This window comes from Euprymna scolopes, chromosome 20 (assembly GCF_053919585.1).
Source record: "Euprymna scolopes isolate OS-2025 chromosome 20, ASM5391958v1, whole genome shotgun sequence".
Classification (NCBI taxonomy): domain Eukaryota; kingdom Metazoa; phylum Mollusca; class Cephalopoda; order Sepiida; family Sepiolidae; genus Euprymna; species Euprymna scolopes.
In genome coordinates this window covers 81,694,306-81,718,451 of record NC_136501.1, presented here as the reverse complement: position 1 = coordinate 81,718,451, position 24,146 = coordinate 81,694,306, and the positions used below count along the sequence as shown (strand labels likewise).

Below are 24,146 nucleotides of genomic sequence, written 5' to 3'. Positions count from 1 at the left end.
TCTCTGATTAACCTCATGAAATGTCATTCCCTCTGATTAACCTCATGAAATTTCATTCCCTCTGATTAACCTCATGAAATTTCATTCCCTCTGATTAACCTCATGAAATTTTATTCTCTCTGATTAACCTCATGAAATTACATTCCCTCTGATTAACCTAATGAAATTTCATTCCCTCTGATTAACCTAATGAAATTTCATTCCCTCTGATTAACCTCATGAAATTACATTCCCTCTGATTAACCTCATGAAATTTCATTCCCTCTGATTAACCTCATGAAATTACATTCCCTCTGATTAACCTCATGAAATTTCATTCCCTCTGATTAACCTCATGAAATTTCATTCCCTCTGATTAACCTCATGAAATTACATTCCCTCTGATTAACCTCATGAAATTTCATTCTCTCTGATTAACCTCATGAAATTACATTCTCTCTGATTAACCTCATGAAATTTCATTCTCTCTGATTAACCTCATGAAATGTCATTCCCTCTGATTAACCTCATGAAATTTCATTCCCTCTGATTAACCTCATGAAATTTCATTCCCTCTGATTAACCTCATGAAATTTGATTCTCTCTGATTAACCTCATGAAATTACATTCCCTCTGATTAACCTAATGAAATTTCATTCCCTCTGATTAACCTCATGAAATTACATTCCCTCTGATTAACCTCATGAAATTTCATTCCCTCTGATTAACCTCATGAAATTACATTCTCTCTGATTAACCTCATGAAATTTCATTCTCTCTGATTAACCTCATGAAATTTCATTCTCTCTGATTAACCTCATGAAATTACATTCCCTCTGATTAACCTCATGAAATTTCATTCTCTCTGATTAACCTCATGAAATGTCATTCCCTCTTATTAACCTCATGAAATTTCATTCCCTCTGATTAACCTCATGAAATTTCATTCCCTCTGATTAACCTCATGAAATTTCATTCTCTCTGATTAACCTCATGAAATTACATTCCCTCTGATTAACCTAATGAAATTTCATTCCCTCTGATTAACCTAATGAAATTTCATTCCCTCTGATTAACCTCATGAAATTACATTCCCTCTGATTAACCTCATGAAATTTCATTCCCTCTGATTAACCTCATGAAATTTCATTCCCTCTGATTAACCTCATGAAATTACATTCCCTCTGATTAACCTCATGAAATTTCATTCTCTCTGATTAACCTCATGAAATTACATTCTCTCTGATTAACCTCATGAAATTTCATTCTCTCTGATTAACCTCATGAAATGTCATTCCCTCTGATTAACCTCATGAAATTTCATTCCCTCTGATTAACCTCATGAAATTTGATTCTCTCTGATTAACCTCATGAAATGTCATTCCCTCTGATTAACCTCATGAAATTTCATTCCCTCTGATTAACCTCATGAAATTACATTCTCTCTGATTAACCTCATGAAATTTCATTCTCTCTGATTAACCTCATGAAATTTCATTCCCTCTGATTAACCTCATGAAATTTCATTCCCTCTGATTAACCTCATGAAATTTGATTCTCTCTGATTAACCTCATGAAATTACATTCTCTCTGATTAACCTCATGAAATTTCATTCTCTCTGATTAACCTCATGAAATGTCATTCCCTCTGATTAACCTCATGAAATTTCATTCCCTCTGATTAACCTCATGAAATTTGATTCTCTCTGATTAACCTCATGAAATGTCATTCCCTCTGATTAACCTCATGAAATTTCATTCCCTCTGATTAACCTCATGAAATTTCATTCCCTCTGATTAACCTCATGAAATTACATTCCCTCTGATTAACCTCATGAAATTTCATTCCCTCTGATTAACCTCATGAAATTACATTCTCTCTGATTAACCTCATGAAATTTCATTCTCTCTGATTAACCTCATGAAATTTCATTCTCTCTGATTAACCTCATGAAATTACATTCCCTCTGATTAACCTCATGAAATTTCATTCTCTCTGATTAACCTCATGAAATGTCATTCCCTCTGATTAACCTCATGAAATTTCATTCCCTCTGATTAACCTCATGAAATTTCATTCCCTCTGATTAACCTCATGAAATTTGATTCTCTCTGATTAACCTCATGAAATTACATTCCCTCTGATTAACCTAATGAAATTTCATTCCCTCTGATTAACCTCATGAAATTACATTCCCTCTGATTAACCTCATGAAATTTCATTCCCTCTGATTAACCTCATGAAATTACATTCTCTCTGATTAACCTCATGAAATTTCATTCTCTCTGATTAACCTCATGAAATTTCATTCTCTCTGATTAACCTCATGAAATTACATTCCCTCTGATTAACCTCATGAAATTTCATTCTCTCTGATTAACCTCATGAAATGTCATTCCCTCTGATTAACCTCATGAAATTTCATTCCCTCTGATTAACCTCATGAAATTTCATTCCCTCTGATTAACCTCATGAAATTTCATTCTCTCTGATTAACCTCATGAAATTACATTCCCTCTGATTAACCTAATGAAATTTCATTCCCTCTGATTAACCTAATGAAATTTCACTCCCTCTGATTAACCTCATGAAATTACATTCCCTCTGATTAACCTCATGAAATTTCATTCCCTCTGATTAACCTCATGAAATTTCATTCCCTCTGATTAACCTCATGAAATTACATTCCCTCTGATTAACCTCATGAAATTTCATACTCTCTGATTAACCTCATGAAATTACATTCTCTCTGATTAACCTCATGAAATTTCATTCTCTCTGATTAACCTCATGAAATGTCATTCCCTCTGATTAACCTCATGAAATTTCATTCCCTCTGATTAACCTCATGAAATTTCATTCCCTCTGATTAACCTCATGAAATTTGATTCTCTCTGATTAACCTCATGAAATTACATTCCCTCTGATTAACCTAATGAAATTTCATTCCCTCTGATTAACCTCATGAAATTACATTCCCTCTGATTAACCTCATGAAATTTCATTCCCTCTGATTAACCTCATGAAATTACATTCCCTCTGATTAACCTCATGAAATTTCATTCCCTCTGATTAACCTCATGAAATTTCATTCTCTCTGATTAACCTCATGAAATTACATTCCCTCTGATTAACCTCATGAAATTTCATTCTCTCTGATTAACCTCATGAAATTACATTCTCTCTGATTAACCTCATGAAATTTCATTCTCTCTGATTAACCTCATGAAATGTCATTCCCTCTGATTAACCTCATGAAATTTCATTCCCTCTGATTAACCTCATGAAATTTCATTCCCTCTGATTAACCTCATGAAATTTCATTCCCTCTGATTAACCTCATGAAATTTCATTCCCTCTGATTAACCTAATGAAATTTCATTCCCTCTGATTAACCTAATGAAATTTCATTCCCTCTGATTAACCTCATGAAATGTAATTCCCTCTGATTAACCTCATGAAACTTCACTCCCTCTGATTAACCTCATGAAATTTAATACCCTCTGATTAACCTCATGAAATGTAATTCCCTCTGATTAACCTCATGAAATTTCATTCCCTCTGATTAACCTCATGAAATGTAATTCCCTCTGATTAACCTCATGAAATTTCATTCCCTCTGATTAACCTCATGAAATGTCATTCCCTCTGATTAACCTCATGAAATTTCATTCCCTCTGATTAACCTCATGAAATGTAATTCCCTCTGATTAACCTCATGAAATTTCATTCCCTCTGATTAACCTCATGAAATGTAATTCCCTCTGATTAACCTCATGAAATTTCATTCCCTCTTATTAACCTAATGAAATTTCATTCCCTCTGATTAACCTCATGAAATTTCATTCCCTCTGATTAACCTCATGAAATTTCATTCCCTCTGATTAACCTCATGAAATTTCATTCCCTCTGATTAACCTCATGAAATTACATTCCCTCTGATTAACCTCATGAAATTTCATTCCCTCTGATTAACCTCATGAAATGTCATTCCCTCTGATTAACCTCATGAAATTTCATTCCCTCTGATTAACCTCATGAAATTTCATTCTCTCTGATTAACCTCATGAAATGTCATTTCCTCTGATTAACCTAATGAAATTTCATTCCCTCTGATTAACCTCATGAAATGTCATTCTCTCTGATTAACCTCATGAAATTTCACTCCCTCTGATTAACCTAATGAAATTACATTCCCTCTGATTAACCTCATGAAATTTCATTCCCTCTGATTAACCTCATGAAATTTAATACCCTCTGATTAACCTCATGAAATTTCATTCCCTCTGATTAACCTCATGAAATTTCATTCCCTCTGATTAACCTCATGAAATTTCATTCCCTCTGATGAACCTCATGAAATTTAATACCCTCTGATTAACCTGATGAAATTTCATTCCCTCTTATTAACCTAATGAAATTTCATTCCCTCTGATTAACCTAATGAAATTTCATTCCCTCTGATTAACCTCATGAAATTACATTCCCTCTGATTAACCTCATGAAATTTCATTCCCTCTGATTAACCTTATGAAATTACATTCCCTCTGATTAACCTCATGAAATTTCATTCCCTCTGATTAACCTCATGAAATTTCATTCCCTCTGATTAACCTCATGAAATTACATTCCCTCTGATTAACCTCATGAAATTTCATTCTCTCTGATTAACCTCATGAAATTACATTCTCTCTTATTAACCTCATGAAATTTCATTCTCTCTGATTAACCTCATGAAATGTCATTCCCTCTGATTAACCTCATGAAATTTCATTCCCTCTGATTAACCTCATGAAATTTCATTCCCTCTGATTAACCTCATGAAATTTCATTCCCTCTGATTAACCTCATGAAATTTCATTCCCTCTGATTAACCTAATGAAATTTCATTCCCTCTGATTAACCTAATGAAATTTCATTCCCTCTGATTAACCACATGAAATTACATTCCCTCTGATTAACCTCATGAAACTTCACTCCCTCTGATTAACCTCATGAAATTTCATTCCCTCTGATTAACCTCATGAAATGTAATTCCCTCTGATTAACCTCATGAAATTTCATTCCCTCTGATTAACCTCATGAAATTTCATTCCCTCTGATTAACCTCATGAAATTTCATTCCCTCTTATTAACCTAATGAAATTTCATTCCCTCTGATTAACCTCATGAAATTTCATTCCCTCTGATTAACCTCATGAAATGTCATTCCCTCTGATTAACCTCATGAAATTTCATTCCCTCTGATTAACCTCATGAAATTTCATTCCCTCTGATTAACCTCATGAAACTTCACTCCCTCTGATTAACCTCATGAAATTTCATTCCCTCTGATTAACCTCATGAAATTTCATTCTCTCTGATTAACCTCATGAAATGTCATTCCCTCTTATTAACCTAATGAAATTTCATTCCCTCTGATTAACCTCATGAAATTTCATTCCCTCTGATTAACCTCATGAAATTTCATTCCCTCTTATTAACCTAATGAAATTTCATTCCCTCTGATTAACCTCATGAAATTTCATTCCCTCTGATTAACCTCATGAAATGTCATTCCCTCTGATTAACCTCATGAAATTTCATTCCCTCTGATTAACCTCATGAAATTTCATTCCCTCTGATTAACCTCATGAAACTTCACTCCCTCTGATTAACCTCATGAAATTTCATTCCCTCTGATTAACCTCATGAAATTTCATTCTCTCTGATTAACCTCATGAAATGTCATTCCCTCTTATTAACCTAATGAAATTTCATTCCCTCTGATTAACCTCATGAAATTTCATTCCCTCTGATTAACCTCATGAAATTTCATTCCCTCTGATTAACCTCATGAAATTTCATTCCCTCTGATTAACCTAATGAAATTTCATTCCCTCTGATTAACCTCATGAAATTTCATTCCCTCTGATTAACCACATGAAATTACATTCCCTCTGATTAACCTCATGATACTTCACTCCCTCTGATTAACCTCATGAAATTTCATTCCCTCTGATTAACCTCATGAAATGTAATTCCCTCTGATTAACCTCATGAAATTTCATTCCCTCTGATTAACCTCATGAAATTTCATTCCCTCTGATTAACCTCATGAAATTTCATTCCCTCTTATTAACCTAATGAAATTTCATTCCCTCTGATTAACCTCATGAAATTTCATTCCCTCTGATTAACCTCATGAAATGTCATTCCCTCTGATTAACCTCATGAAATTTCATTCCCTCTGATTAACCTCATGAAATTTCATTCCCTCTGATTAACCTCATGAAATTACATTCCCTCTGATTAACCTCATGAAATTTCATTCCCTCTGATTAACCTCATGAAATTTCACTCCCTCTGATTAACCTCATGAAATTTTATTCCCTCTGATTAACCTCATGAAATTTCATTCCCTCTGATTAACCTCATGAAATTACATTCCCTCTGATTAACCTCATGAAATTTCTTTCTCTCTGATTAACCTCATGAAATTTCATTCCCTCTGATTAACCTCATGAAATTACATTCCCTCTGATTAACCTCATGAAATTTCACTCCCTCTGATTAACCTCATGAAATTTCATTCTCTCTGATTAACCTCATGAAATTTCATTCTCTCTGATTAACCTCATGAAATTTCATTCCCTCTTATTAACCTCATGAAATTTCATTCCCTCTGATTAACCTCATGAAATTTCATTCCCGCTGATTAACCTCATGAAATTACATTCCCTCTGATTAACCTCATGAAATTTCATTCTCTCTGATTAACCTCATGAAATTACATTCTCTCTGATTAACCTCATGAAATTTCATTCTCTCTGATTAACCTCATGAAATGTCATTCCCTCTGATTAACCTCATGAAATTTCATTCCCTCTGATTAACCTCATGAAATTTCATTCCCTCTGATTAACCTCATGAAATTTCATTCCCTCTGATTAACCTCATGAAATTACATTCCCTCTGATTAACCTCATGAAATTTCATTCCCTCTGATTAACCTCATGAAATTTCACTCCCTCTGATTAACCTCATGAAATTTCATTCCCTCTGATTAACCTCATGAAATTACATTCCCTCTGATTAACCTCATGAAATTTCATTCCCTCTGATTAACCTCATGAAATGTCATTCCCTCTGATTAACCTCATGAAATTTCATTCCCTCTGATTAACCTCATGAAATTTCATTCTCTCTGATTAACCTCATGAAATGTCATTTCCTCTGATTAACCTAATGAAATATCATTCCCTCTGATTAACCTCATGAAATTACATTCCCTCTGATTACTCTCATGAAATTACATTCCCTCTGATTAACCTCATGAAATGTCATTCCCTCTGATTAACCTCATGAAATTTCATTCCCTCTGATTAACCTCATGAAATGTCATTCTCTCTGATTAACCTCATGTAATTTTACTCCCTCTGATTAACCTAATGAAATTACATTCCCTCTGATTAACCTCATGAAATTTCATTCCCTCTGATTAACCTCATGAAATTTCATTCTCTCTGATTAACCTCATGAAATTTCATTCCCTCTGATTAACCTCATGAAATGTCATTTCCTCTGATTAACCTCATGAAATTTCATTCCCTCTGATTAACCTCATGAAATTTCATTCCCTCTGATTAACCTCATGAAATTTCATTCCCTCTGATTAACCTCATGAAATTACATTCCCTCTGATTAACCTCATGAAATTTCATTCCCTCTGATTAACCTCATGAAATGTCATTCCCTCTGATTAACCTCATGAAATTTCATTCCCTCTGATTAACCTCATGAAATTTCATTCTCTCTGATTAACCTCATGAAATGTCATTTCCTCTGATTAACCTAATGAAATTTCATTCCCTCTGATTAACCTCATGAAATTACATTCCCTCTGATTACTCTCATGAAATTACATTCCCTCTGATTAACCTCATGAAATGTCATTCCCTCTGATTAACCTCATGAAATTTCATTCCCTCTGATTAACCTCATGAAATGTCATTCTCTCTGATTAACCTCATGTAATTTTACTCCCTCTGATTAACCTAATGAAATTACATTCCCTCTGATTAACCTCATGAAATTTCATTCCCTCTGATTAACCTCATGAAATTTCATTCTCTCTGATTAACCTCATGAAATTTCATTCCCTCTGATTAACCTCATGAAATGTCATTTCCTCTGATTAACCTCATGAAATTTCATTCCCTCTGATTAACCTCATGAAATTTCATTCCCTCTGATTAACCTCATGAAATTTCATTCCCTCTGATTAACCTCATGAAATTACATTCCCTCTGATTAACCTCATGAAATTTCATTCCCTCTGATTAACCTCATGAAATGTCATTCCCTCTGATTAACCTCATGAAATTTCATTCTCTCTGATTAACCTCATGAAATTTCATTCCCTCTGATTAACCTCATGAAATGTCATTCCCTCTGATTAACCTCATGAAATTTCATTCCCTCTGATTAACCTCATGAAATTTCATTCTCTCTGATTAACCTCATGAAATTTCATTCCCTCTGATTAACCTCATGAAATGTCATTTCCTCTGATTAACCTCATGAAATTTCATTCCCTCTGATTAACCTCATGAAATTTCATTCCCTCTGATTAACCTCATGAAATTTCATTCCCTCTGATTAACCTCATGAAATTACATTCCCTCTGATTAACCTCATGAAATTTCATTCCCTCTGATTAACCTCATGAAATGTCATTCCCTCTGATTAACCTCATGAAATTTCATTCTCTCTGATTAACCTCATGAAATTTCATTCCCTCTGATTAACCTCATGAAATGTCATTCCCTCTGATTAACCTCATGAAATTTCATTCCCTCTGATTAACCTCATGAAATTTCATTCCCTCTGATTAACCTCATGAAATTTCATTCCCTCTGATTAACCTCATGAAATTTCATTCTCTCTGATTAACCTCATGAAATTTCATTCCCTCTGATTAACCTCATGAAATGTCATTCCCTCTGATTAACCTCATGAAATTTCATTCCCTCTGATTAACCTCATGAAATTTCATTCCCTCTGATTAACCTCATGAAATTTCATTCCCTCTGATTAACCTCATGAAATTTCATTCCCTCTGATTAACCTAATGAAATTTCATTCCCTCTGATTAACCTAATGAAATTTCATTCCCTCTGATTAACCTCATGAAATTACATTCCCTCTGATTAACCTCATGAAATTTCATTCCCTCTGATTAACCTCATGAAATTACATTCCCTCTGATTAACCTCATGAAATTTCATTCCCTCTGATTAACCTCATGAAATTTCATTCCCTCTGATTAACCTCATGAAATTACATTCCCTCTGATTAACCTCATGAAATTTCATTCTCTCTGATTAACCTCATGAAATTACATTCTCTCTGATTAACCTCATGAAATTTCATTCTCTCTGATTAACCTCATGAAATGTCATTCCCTCTGATTAACCTCATGAAATTTCATTCCCTCTGATTAACCTAATGAAATTTCATTCCCTCTGATTAACCTAATGAAATTTCATTCCCTCTGATTAACCTCATGAAATTACATTCCCTCTGATTAACCTCATGAAATTTCATTCCCTCTGATTAACCTCATGAAATTACATTCCCTCTGATTAACCTCATGAAATTTCATTCCCTCTGATTAACCTCATGAAATTTCATTCCCTCTGATTAACCTCATGAAATTACATTCCCTCTGATTAACCTCATGAAATTTCATTCTCTCTGATTAACCTCATGAAATTACATTCTCTCTGATTAACCTCATGAAATTTCATTCTCTCTGATTAACCTCATGAAATGTCATTCCCTCTGATTAACCTCATGAAATTTCATTCCCTCTGATTAACCTCATGAAATTTCATTCCCTCTGATTAACCTCATGAAATTTCATTCCCTCTGATTAACCTCATGAAATTTCATTCCCTCTGATTAACCTCATGAAATTTAATACCCTCTGATTAACCTCATGAAATTTCACTCCCTCTGATTAACCTCATGAAATTTCATTCCCTCTGATTAACCACATGAAATTACATTCCCTCTGATTAACCTCATGAAATGTCATTCCCTCTGATTAACCTCATGAAACTTCACTCCCTCTGATTAACCTCATGAAATTTCATTCTCTCTGATTAACCTCATGAAATGTAATTCCCTCTGATTAACCACATGAAATTACATTCCCTCTGATTAACCTCATGAAATTTCATTCCCTCTGATTAACCTCATGAAACTTCACTCCCTCTGATTAACCTCATGAAATTTCATTCCCTCTGATTAACCTCATGAAATTACATTCCCTCTGATTAACCTCATGAAATTACATTCCCTCTGATTAACCTCATGAAATTTAATACCCTCTGATTAACCTCATGAAATTTCATTCCCTCTGATTAACCTCATGAAATGTAATTCCCTCTGATTAACCTCATGAAATTTCATTCCCTCTGATTAACCTCATGAAATTTAATACCCTCTGATTAACCTCATGAAATTTCATTCCCTCTGATTAACCTAATGAAATTTCATTCCCTCTGATTAACCTCATGAAATTACATTCCCTCTGATTAACCTCATGAAATTACATTCCCTCTGATTAACCTCATGAAATTTAATACCCTCTGATTAACCTCATGAAATTTAATTCCCTCTGATTAACCTAATGAAATGTCATTCCCTCTGATTAACCTCATGAAATTTCATTCCCTCTGATTAACCTAATGAAATTTCATTCCCTCTGATTAACCTCATGAAATTACATTCCCTCTGATTAACCTCATGAAATTACATTCCCTCTGATTAACCTCATGAAATTTAATACCCTCTGATTAACCTCATGAAATTTAATTCCCTCTGATTAACCTAATGAAATTTCATTCCCTCTGATTAACCTCATGAAATTACATTCCCTCTGATTAACCTAATGAAATTTCATTCCCTCTGATTAACCTAATGAAATTTCATTCCCTCTGATTAACCTCATGAAATTACATTCCCTCTGATTAACCTCATGAAATTTCATTCCCTCTGATTAACCTCATGAAATTACATTCCCTCTGATTAACCTCATGAAATTTCATTCCCTCTGATTAACCTCATGAAATTTCATTCCCTCTGATTAACCTCATGAAATTACATTCCCTCTGATTAACCTCATGAAATTTCATTCTCTCTGATTAACCTCATGAAATTACATTCTCTCTGATTAACCTCATGAAATTTCATTCTCTCTGATTAACCTCATGAAATGTCATTCCCTCTGATTAACCTCATGAAATTTCATTCCCTCTGATTAACCTCATGAAATTTCATTCCCTCTGATTAACCTCATGAAATTTCATTCCCTCTGATTAACCTCATGAAATTTCATTCCCTCTGATTAACCTCATGAAATTTAATACCCTCTGATTAACCTCATGAAATTTCATTCCCTCTGATTAACCTAATGAAATTTCATTCCCTCTGATTAACCACATGAAATTACATTCCCTCTGATTAACCTCATGAAATGTCATTCCCTCTGATTAACCTCCTGAAACTTCACTCCCTCTGATTAACCTCATGAAATTTCATTCTCTCTGATTAACCTCATGAAATGTAATTCCCTCTGATTAACCACATGAAATTACATTCCCTCTGATTAACCTCATGAAATTTCATTCCCTCTGATTAACCTCATGAAACTTCACTCCCTCTGATTAACCTCATGAAATTTCATTCCCTCTGATTAACCTCATGAAATTTCATTCCCTCTGATTAACCTCATGAAATTTCATTCCCTCTGATTAACCTCATGAAATTTCATTCCCTCTGATTAACCTCATGAAATTTCATTCCCTCTGATTAACCTAATGAAATTTCATTCCCTCTGATTAACCTAATGAAATTTCATTCCCTCTGATTAACCTCATGAAATTACATTCCCTCTGATTAACCTCATGAAACTTCACTCCCTCTGATTAACCTCATGAAATTTCATTCCCTCTGATTAACCTCATGAAATTTCATTCCCTCTGATTAACCTCATGAAATTTCATTCCCTCTGATTAACCTCATGAAATTTCATTCCCTCTGATTAACCTCATGAAAGTTAATTCCCTCTGATTAACCTCATGAAATTTCATTCCCTCTGATTAACCTCATGAAATTTCATTCCCTCTGATTAACCTCATGAAATTTCATTCCCTCTGATTAACCTCATGAAACTTCACTCCCTCTGATTAACCTCATGAAATTTCACTCCCTCTGATTAACCTCATGAAATTTCACTCCCTCTGATTAACCTCATGAAATTTCACTCCCTCTGATTAACCTCATGAAATTTCACTCTCTCTGATTAACCTCATGAAATTTCATTCTCTCTGATTAACCTGATGAAATTTCATTCCCTCTGATTAACCTCATGAAATTTCATTCCCTCTGATTAACCTCATGAAATTTCACTCCCTCTGATTAACCTCATGAAACTTCACTCCCTCTGATTAACCTCATCAAATTTCACTCCCTCTGATTAACCTCATTAAATTTCACTCCCTCTGATTAACCTCATGAAACTTCACTCCCTCTGATTTACCTCATGAAATTTCATTCTCTCTGATTAACCTCATGAAATGTCATTCTCTCTGATTAACCTCATGAAATTACATTCTCTCTGATTAACCTCATGAAATTTCATTCCCTCTGATTAACCTCATGAAATTTCATTCTCTCTGATTAACCTCATGAAATTTCATTCTCTCTGATTAACCTCATGAAATTTCATTCTCTCTGATTAACCTCATGAATTTTCATTCCCTCTGATTAACCTCATGAAATTTCACTCCCTCTGATTAACCTCATGAAATTTCATTCCCTCTGATTAACCTCATGAAATGTCATTCCCTCTGATTAACCTCATGAAATTTCATTCCCTCTGATTAACCTCATGAAATTTCATTCCCTCTGATTAACCTCATGAAATTTCATTCCCTCTGATTAACCTCATGAAATTTCATTGCCTCTGATTAACCTAATGCAATTTCATTCCCTCTGATTAACCTCATGAAATTTCATTCCCTCTGATTAACCTCATGAAATGTCGTTCCCTCTGATTAACCTCATGAAATTTCATTCCCTCTGATTAACCTCATGAAATTACATTCCCTCTGATTAACCTCATGAAATTTCATTCCTTCTGATTAACCTCATGAAATTTCATTCCCTCTGATTAACCTCATGAAATTTCATTCCCTCTGATTAACCTCATGAAATTTCATTCCCTCTGATTAACCTCATGAAATTTAATACCCTCTGATTAACCTAATGAAATTTCATTCCCTCTGATTAACCTAATGAAATTTCATTCCCTCTGATTAACCTAATGAAATTTCATTCCCTCTGATTAACCTAATGAAATTTCATTCCCTCTGATTAACCTCATGAAATTACATTCCCTCTGATTAACCTCATGAAATTTCATTCCCTCTGATTAACCTCATGAAATTACATTCCCTCTGATTAACCTCATGAAATTTCATTCTCTCTGATTAACCTCATGAAATTACATTCTCTCTGATTAACCTCATGAAATTTCATTCTCTCTGATTAACCTCATGAAATGTCATTCCCTCTGATTAACCTCATGAAATTTCATTCCCTCTGATTAACCTCATGAAATTTCATTCCCTCTGATTAACCTCATGAAATTTCATTCCCTCTGATTAACCTCATGAAATTTCATTCCCTCTGATTAACCTAATGAAATTTCATTCCCCTTGATTAACCTAATGAAATTTCATTCCCTCTGATTAACCACATGAAATTACATTCCCTCTGATTAACCTCATGAAATTTAATACCCTCTGATTAACCTCATGAAATTTCATTCCCTCTGATTAACCTCATGAAATGTCATTCCCTCTGATTAACCTCATGAAATTTCATTCCCTCTGATTAACCTCATGAAATTACATTCCCTCTGATTAACCTCATGAAATTTCATTCCCTCTGATTAACCTCATGAAATTTAACTCCCTATGATTAACCTCATGAAATTTTATTCCCTCTGATTAACCTCATGAAATTTCATTCCCTCTGATTAACCTCATGAAATTACATTCCCTCTGATTAACCTCATGAAATTTCATTCCCTCTGATTAACCTCATGAAATTTCATTCCCTCTGATTAACCTCATGAAATTACATTCCCTCTGATTAACCTCATGAAATTTCACTCCCTCTGATTAACCTCATGAAATTTCATTCTCTCTGATTAACCTCATGAAATGTCATTCCCTCTTATTAACCTCATGAAATTTCATTCCCTCTGATTAACCTCATGAAATTTCATTCCCTCTGATTAACCTCATGAAATTTCATTCCCTCTGATTAACCTCATGAAATTTCATTCCCTCTGATTAACCTAATGAAATTTCATTCCCCTTGATTAACCTAATGAAATTTCATTCTCTCTGATTAACCACATGAAATTACATTCCCTCTGATTAACCTCATGAAACTTCACTCCCTCTGATTAACCTCATGAAATTTCATTCCCTCTGATTAACCTCATGAAATGTCATTCCCTCTGATTAACCTCATGAAATTTCATTCCCTCTGATTAACCTCATGAAATTACATTCCCTCTGATTAACCTCATGAAATTTCATTCCCTCTGATTAACCTCATGAAATTTAACTCCCTATGATTAACCTCATGAAATTTTATTCCCTCTGATTAACCTCATGAAATTTCATTCCCTCTGATTAACCTCATGAAATTTCATTCCCTCTGATTAACCTCATGAAATTTCATTCCCTCTGATTAACCTCATGAAATTTCATTCCCTCTGATTAACCTCATGAAATTACATTCCCTCTGATTAACCTCATGAAATTTCACTCCCTCTGATTAACCTCATGAAATTTCATTCTCTCTGATTAACCTCATGAAATTTCATTCCCTCTTATTAACCTCATGAAATTTCATTCCCTCTGATTAACCTCATGAAATTTCATTCCCTCTGATTAACCTCATGAAATTTCATTCCCTCTGATTAACCTCATGAAATTTCATTCCCTCTGATTAACCTCATGAAATTTCATTCCCTCTGATTAACCTCATGAAATTTCATTCCCTCTGATTAACCTCATGAAATTTCATTCCCTCTGATTAACCTCATGAAATTACATTCCCTCTGATTAACCTCATGAAATTTCATTCCCTCTGATTAACCTCATGAAATTTCATTCCCTCTGATTAACCTCATGAAATTTCACTCCCTCTGATTAACCTCATGAAATTTTATTCTCTCTGATTAACCTCATGAAATTTCATTCCCTCTGATTAACCTCATGAAATTACATTCCCTCTGATTAACCTCATGAAATTTCATTCCCTCTGATTAACCTCATGAAATTTCATTCCCTCTGATGAACCTCATGAAATTAAATTCCCTCTGATTAACCTCATGAAATTACATTCTCTCTGATTAACCTAATGAAATGTCATTCCCTCTGATTAACCTCATGAAATTTCATTCCCTCTGATTAACCTCATGAAATTTAATACCCTCTGATTAACCTAATGAAATTTCATTCCCTCTGATTAACCTCATGAAATTTCACTCCCTCTGATTAACCTCATGAAATTTTATTCCCTCTGATTAACCTCATGAAATTTCATTCCCTCTGATTAACCTCATGAAATGTCATTCCCTCTGATTAACCTCATGAAATTTCATTCCCTCTGATTAACCTCATGAAATTACATTCCCTCTGATTAACCTCATGAAATTTCATTCCCTCTGATTAACCTCATGAAATTACATTCCCTCTGATTAACCTCATGAAATTACATTCCCTCTGATTAACCTCATGAAACTTCACTCCCTCTGATTAACCTCATGAAATTTCACTCCCTCTGATTAACCTCATGAAATTTCACTTCCTCTCATTAACCTCATGAAACTTCACTCCCTCTGATTAACCTCATGAAATTTAATACCCTCTGATTAACCTCATGAAATGTCATTCTCTCTGATTAACCTCATGAAATTACATTCTCTCTGATTAACCTAATGCCATTACACTCCCTCTGATTAACCTCATGAAATTTCATTCTCTCTGATTAACCTCATGAAATGTCATTCCCTCTGATTAACCTCATGAAATGTCATTCTCTCTGATTAACCTCATGAAATTACATTCTCTCTGATTAACCTAATGCCATTACACTCCCTCTGATTAACCTCATGAAATTTCATTCTCTCTGATTAACCTCATGAAATGTCATTCCCTCTGATTAACCTCATGAAATTACATTCCCTCTGATTAACCTCATGAAATTTTATTCTCTCTGATTAACCTCATGAAATTTCACTCCCTCTAATTAACCTCATGAAATTTTGTTCCCTCTGATTAACCTCATGAAATTACATTCCCTCTGATAAACCTCATGAAATTTCATTCCCTCTGATTAACCTCATGAAATTTCACTCCCTCTGATTAACCTCATGAAATTACATTCTCTCTGATTAACCTAATGCCATTACACTCCCTCTGATTAACCTCATGAAATTTCATTCTCTCTGATTAACCTCATGAAATGTCATTCCCTCTGATTAACCTCATGAAATGTCATTCTCTCTGATTAACCTCATGAAATTACATTCCCTCTGATTAACCTAATGCCATTACACTCCCTCTGATTAACCTCATGAAATTTCATTCCCTCTGATTAACCTCATGAAATTTCACTCCCTCTGATTAACCTCATGAAATTACATTCTCTCTGATTAACCTAATGCCATTACACTCCCTCTGATTAACCTCATGAAATTTCATTCTCTCTGATTAACCTCATGAAATGTCATTCCCTCTGATTAACCTCATGAAATGTCATTCTCTCTGATTAACCTCATGAAATTACATTCCCTCTGATTAACCTAATGCCATTACACTCCCTCTGATTAACCTCATAAAATTTCATTCCCTCTGATTAACCTCATGAAATTTCACTCCCTCTGATTAACCTCATGAAATTTCATTCCCTCTGATTAATCTCATGAAATTTCATTCCCTCTGATTAACCTCATGAAATTTCATTCCCTCTGATTAACCTCATGAAATTTCATTCCCTCTGATTAACCTCATGAAATTTCATTCCCTCTGATTAACCTCATGAAATTTCATTCCCTCTGATTAACCTCATGAAATTTCATTCCCTCTGATTAACCTCATGAAATTACATTCCCTCTGATTAACCTCATGAAATTACATTCCCTCTGATTAACCTCATGAAACTTCACTCCCTCTGATTAACCTCATGAAATTTCACTCCCTCTGATTAACCTCATGAAATTTCACTCCCTCTCATTAACCTCATGAAACTTCACTCCCTCTCATTAACCTCATGAAATTTAATACCCTCTGATTAACCTCATGAAATGTCATTCTCTCTGATTAACCTCATGAAATTACATTCTCTCTGATTAACCTAATGCCATTACACTCCCTCTGATTAACCTCATGAAATTTCATTCTCTCTGATTAACCTCATGAAATGTCATTCCCTCTGATTAACCTCATGAAATGTCATTCTCTCTGATTAACCTCATGAAATTACATTCCCTCTGATTAACCTAATGCCATTACACTCCCTCTGATTAACCTCATGAAATTTCATTCTCTCTGATTAACCTCATGAAATGTCATTCCCTCTGATTAACCTCATGAAATTACATTCCCTCTGATTAACCTCATGAAATTTTATTCTCTCTGATTAACCTCATGAAATTTCACTCCCTCTAATTAACCTCATGAAATTTTGTTCCCTCTGATTAACCTCATGAAATTACATCCCCTCTGATTAACCTCATGAAATTTCATTCCCTCTGATTAACCTCATGAAATTTCACTCCCTCTGATTAACCTCATGAAATTTTATTCCCTCTGATTAACCTCATGAAATTTCATTCCCTCTGATTAACCTCATGAAATTTCATTCCCTCTGATTAACCTCATGAAATTTAATACCCTCTGATTAACCTCATGAAATTTCATTCCCTCTGATTAACCTCATGAAATTTCATTCCCTCTGATTAACCTCATGAAATTAAATTCCCTCTGATTAACCTCATGAAATTACATTCTCTCTGATTAACCTAATGAAATGTCATTCCCTCTGATTAACCTCATGAAATTTCATTCCCTCTGATTAACCTCATGAAATGTCATTCCCTCTGATTAACCTCATGAAATTTCATTCCCTCTGATTAACCTCATGAAATTACATTCCCTCTGATTAACCTCATGAAATTTCATTCCCTCTGATTAACCTCATGAAATTACATTCCCTCTGATTAACCTCATGAAATTACATTCCCTCTGATTAACCTCATGAAACTTCACTCCCTCTGATTAACCTCATGAAATTTCACTCCCTCTGATTAACCTCATGAAATTTCACTCCCTCTCATTAACCTCATGAAACTTCACTCCCTCTGATTAACCTCATGAAATTTCATTCTCTCTGATTAACCTCATGAAATGTCATTCTCTCTGATTAACCTCATGAAATTACATTCTCTCTGATTAACCTAATGCCATTACACTCCCTCTGATTAACCTCATGAAATTTCATTCTCTCTGATTAACCTCATGAAATGTCATTCCCTCTGATTAACCTCATGAAATGTCATTCTCTCTGATTAACCTCATGAAATTACATTCCCTCTGATTAACCTAATGCCATTACACTCCCTCTGATTAACCTCATGAAATTTCATTCTCTCTGATTAACCTCATGAAATGTCATTCCCTCTGATTAACCTCATGAAATTACATTCCCTCTGATTAACCTCATGAAATTTCATTCTCTCTGATTAACCTCATGAAATGTCATTCTCTCTGATTAACCTCATGAAATTACATTCTCTCTGATTAACCTCATAAAATTTCATTCCCTCTGATTAACCTCATGAAATTTCACTCCCTCTGATTAACCTCATGAAATTTCATTCCCTCTGATTAATCTCATGAAATTTCATTCCCTCTGATTAACCTCATGAAATTTCATTCCCTCTGATTAACCTCATGAAATTTCATTCCCTCTGATTAACCTCATGAAATTACATTCCCTCTGATTAACCTCATGAAATTACATTCCCTCTGATTAACCTCATGAAACTTCACTCCCTCTGATTAACCTCATGAAATTTCACTCCCTCTGATTAACCTCATGAAATTTCACTCCCTCTCATTAACCTCATGAAACTTCACTCCCTCTCATTAACCTCATGAAATTTAATACCCTCTGATTAACCTCATGAAATGTCATTCTCTCTGATTAACCTCATGAAATTACATTCTCTCTGATTAACCTAATGCCATTACACTCCCTCTGATTAACCTCATGAAATTTCATTCTCTCTGATTAACCTCATGAAATGTCATTCCCTCTGATTAACCTCATGAAATGTCATTCTCTCTGATTAACCTCATGAAATTACATTCCCTCTGATTAACCTAATGCCATTACACTCCCTCTGATTAACCTCATGAAATTTCATTCTCTCTGATTAACCTCATGAAATGTCATTCCCTCTGATTAACCTCATGAAATTACATTCCCTCTGATTAACCTCATGAAATTTTATTCTCTCTGATTAACCTCATGAAATTTCACTCCCTCTAATTAACCTCATGAAATTTTGTTCCCTCTGATTAACCTCATGAAATTACATTCCCTCTGATTAACCTCATGAAATTTCATTCCCTCTGATTAACCTCATGAAATTTCACTCCCTCTGATTAACCTCATGAAATTTTATTCCCTCTGATTAACCTCATGAAATTTCATTCCCTCTGATTAACCTCATGAAATTTCATTCCCTCTGATTAACCTCATGAAATTTAATACCCTCTGATTAACCTCATGAAATTTCATTCCCTCTGATTAACCTCATGAAATTTCATTCCCTCTGATTAACCTCATGAAATTAAATTCCCTCTGATTAACCTCATGAAATTACATTCTCTCTGATTAACCTAATGAAATGTCATTCCCTCTGATTAACCTCATGAAATTTCATTCCCTCTGATTAACCTCATGAAATGTCATTCCCTCTGATTAACCTCATGAAATTTCATTCCCTCTGATTAACCTCATGAAATTACATTCCCTCTGATTAACCTCATGAAATTTCATTCCCTCTGATTAACCTCATGAAATTACATTCCCTCTGATTAACCTCATGAAATTACATTCCCTCTGATTAACCTCATGAAACTTCACTCCCTCTGATTAACCTCATGAAATTTCACTCCCTCTGATTAACCTCATGAAATTTCACTCCCTCTCATTAACCTCATGAAACTTCACTCCCTCTGATTAACCTCATGAAATTTCATTCTCTCTGATTAACCTCATGAAATGTCATTCTCTCTGATTAACCTCATGAAATTACATTCTCTCTGATTAACCTAATGCCATTACACTCCCTCTGATTTACCTCATGAAATTTCATTCTCTCTGATTAACCTCATGAAATGTCATTCCCTCTGATTAACCTCATGAAATGTCATTCTCTCTGATTAACCTCATGAAATTACATTCCCTCTGATTAACCTAATGCCATTACACTCCCTCTGATTAACCTCATGAAATTTCATTCTCTCTGATTAACCTCATGAAATGTCATTCCCTCTGATTAACCTCATGAAATTACATTCCCTCTGATTAACCTCATGAAATTTCATTCTCTCTGATTAACCTCATGAAATGTCATTCTCTCTGATTAACCTCATGAAATTACATTCTCTCTGATTAACCTCATAAAATTTCATTCCCTCTGATTAACCTCATGAAATTTCACTCCCTCTGATTAACCTCATGAAATTTCATTCCCTCTGATTAATCTCATGAAATTTCATTCCCTCTGATTAACCTCATGAAATTTCATTCCCTCTGATTAACTTCATGAAATTTCATTCCCTCTGATTAACCTCATGAAATTTCATTCCCTCTGATTAACCTCATGAAATTTCATTCCCTCTGATTAACCTCATGAAATTTCATTCCCTCTGATTAACCTCATGAAATTTTATTCCCTCTGATTAACCTCATGAAATTTCATTCCCTCTGATTAACCTCATGAAATTTCATTCCCTCTGATTAACCTCATGAAATTTCATTCCCTCTGATTAACCTCATGAAATTTCATTCCCTCTGATTAACCTCATGAAATTTCATTCCCTCTGATTAACCTCATGAAATTTCATTCCCTCTGATTAACCTCATGAAATTTCATTCCCTCTGATTAACCTCATGAAATTTCATTCCCTCTGATTAACCTCATGAAATTTCATTCCCTCTGATTAACCTCATGAAATTTCATTCCCTCTGATTAACCTCATGAAATTACATTCCCTCTGATTAACCTCATGAAACTTCACTCCCTCTGATTAACCTCATGAAATTTCACTCCCTCTGATTAACCTCATGAAATTTCACTCCCTCTCATTAACCTCACTAAACTTCACTCCCTCTGATTAACCTCATGAAATTTCATTCTCTCTGATTAACCTCATGAAATTTCATTCTCTCTGATTAACCTCATGAAATGTCATTCTCTCTGATTAACCTCATGAAATTACATTCCCTCTGATTAACCTCATGAAATTTCATTCCCTCTGATTAACCTCATGAAATTACATTCCCTCTGATTAACCTCATGAAATTACATTCCCTCTGATTAACCTCATGAAATTTCATTCCCTCTGATTAACCTCATGAAATTTCATTCTCTCTGATTAACCTCATGAAATGTCATTCCCTCTGATTAACCTCATGAAATTTCATTCCCTCTGATTAACCTCATGAAATTTCATTCCCTCTGATTAACCTCATGAAATTTCATTCCCTCTGATTAATCTCATGAAATTTTATTCCCTCTGATTAACCTCATGAAATTTCATTCCCTCTGATTAACCTTATGAAATTTCATTCCCTCTGATTAACCTCATGAAATTTCATTCCCTCTGATTAACCTCATGAAATTTCATTCCCTCTGATTAACTTCATGAAATGTCATTCCCTCTGATTAACCTCATGAAATTACATTCCCTCTGATTAACCTCATGAAACTTCACTCCCTTTGATTAACCTCATGAAATTTCACTCCCTCTGATTAACCTCATGAAATGTTACTCCCTCTGATTAACCTCATGAAATTTTACTCCCTCTGATTAACCTCATGAAATTTCACTCCCTCTGATTAATCTCATGAAATTTCATTCCCTCTGATTAACCTGATGAAATTTCACTCCCTCTGATTAACCTCATTAAATTTCATTCCCTCTGATTAACCTCATGAAAATTCACTCCCTCTGATTAACCTCATGAAATTTCATTCCTTCTGATTAACCTCACGAAATTTTACTCGCTGCGTGTAGAGGCAACAGCACCAAATGTATCATACACTGCATGAATCTTTCACGTGTGCATCTAAATTCATGAAATCTCTTGCTGCTTTCTAAATTTTTCCTATGTACGTTCCTTACAACTGTTTGACGTTTTTATTTTATTTTTGATTACATTTTCACCCCGAACATGGCACATTGCGACTTTGATGTAGGGGGCTACTATCAGGGACCTAGGTTGCTAGGGTACTATTTAGGGAGTTTAGCAGCAAGATGTCTGTTCATATTACACTTCAACTTCGGCATGTCAGTACCTTGGGGAAGCAGAAACCCGGAAGAGAATTCCAAAGTTTAGCAGTTCTGGGATAGAAGTTATTAGAGTAGAAGGCTTTCTTACATCTAGGGATCTCGACTGTGTAGGGGGTGGAACTTTGCTGTTTGTTGGGTTTGTCGGGGGTATTTTTCTTGAAGAGGTATAAGGGCTTGTAGTTCGTCAGAGTATCCATCATGAAAATATGTGTAAAACAGACAGAGGGATGCAACATTTCGTTGATGGGACAAAAGGCTGAAGCTTAGATAACAGTTAAGGACCTCTCAGGTTGGCGACTCTCTTTTGAACCCTGTCTAGAAGCGTGAAACTAGTAGCAGATGCACCAGTCACAATGTGACGCAACACTCCATACATGGACGAATGGTGGCTTTGTAGAGGTACGGGATACTTTCAGGTGTAAGTAACTTTCTAGCATGGTAGAGAGAGCCCACCTTCTTTGCAGCAGCCTTGCCAATGATCTTGATGTATATATTCCAACTCATGACCTTGCAACCATTAAGCTGAGCAGTTTGAACAAAGTACTTTCAGGTAATGTATCTTTAGCCATAGCTATTCATACTTGATAAGGTTTCATGTAATTATTAAAGGAAACAAGCTTTAACTTGGCAGCGTTGAACGTTACCATCCATTTTTTATTTATATATATTGGTATGAAAATTTATTGATATTGTTTATTTACGAATATTGTTTATATTTATATATATTGGTATGAAAATTTATTGATATTGTTTATTTATGAATATTGTATATATTTATATATATTGGTATGAAAATTTATTGATATTGTTTATTCATGAATATTGTATATATTTATATATATTGGTATGAAAATTTATTGATATTGTTTATTCATGAATATTGTATATATTTATATATATTGGTATGAAAATTTATTGATATTGTTTATTTACGAATATTGTTTATATTTATATTTATTGGTATGAAAATTTATTGATATTGTTTATTTATGAATATTGTATATATTTATATATATTGGTATGAAAATTTATTGATATTGTTTATTCATGAATATTGTATATATTTATATATATTGGTATGAAAATTTATTGATATTGTTTATTCATGAATATTGTATATATTTATATATATTGGTATGAAAATTTATTGATATCGTTTATTCATGAATATTGTATATATTTATATATATTGGTATGAAAATTTAGTGATATTGTTTATTCATGAATATTGTATATATTTATATATATTGGTATGAAAATTTATTGATATTGTTTATTTATGAATATTGTTTGTATTTATATATATTGGTATGAAAATTTAGTGATATTGTTTATTCATGAATATTGTATATATTTATATATATTGGTATGAAAATTTATTGATATCGTTTATTCATGAATATTGTATATATTTATATATATTGGTATGAAAATTTAGTGAT

At 33.9% G+C, this 24,146-nt stretch overlaps 1 protein-coding gene and 1 long non-coding RNA gene across 7 annotated transcripts in view; both read right to left on the bottom strand.

Annotated features, from left to right (window-relative positions):
* LOC145241494 (protein SCAI-like) overlaps positions 1-24,146 on the bottom strand; it is a 404,381-nt gene that overhangs the window by 214,622 nt on the left and 165,613 nt on the right. The window lies entirely within an intron of this gene.
* LOC145241661 (uncharacterized) lies at positions 10,498-17,716 on the bottom strand. Its single transcript, XR_013862597.1, has 3 exons — positions 17,587-17,716; positions 16,398-16,948; positions 10,498-10,858 (listed from the first exon to the last, which is right to left on the bottom strand). It is a non-coding gene; the product is annotated as an uncharacterized LOC145241661 (long non-coding RNA).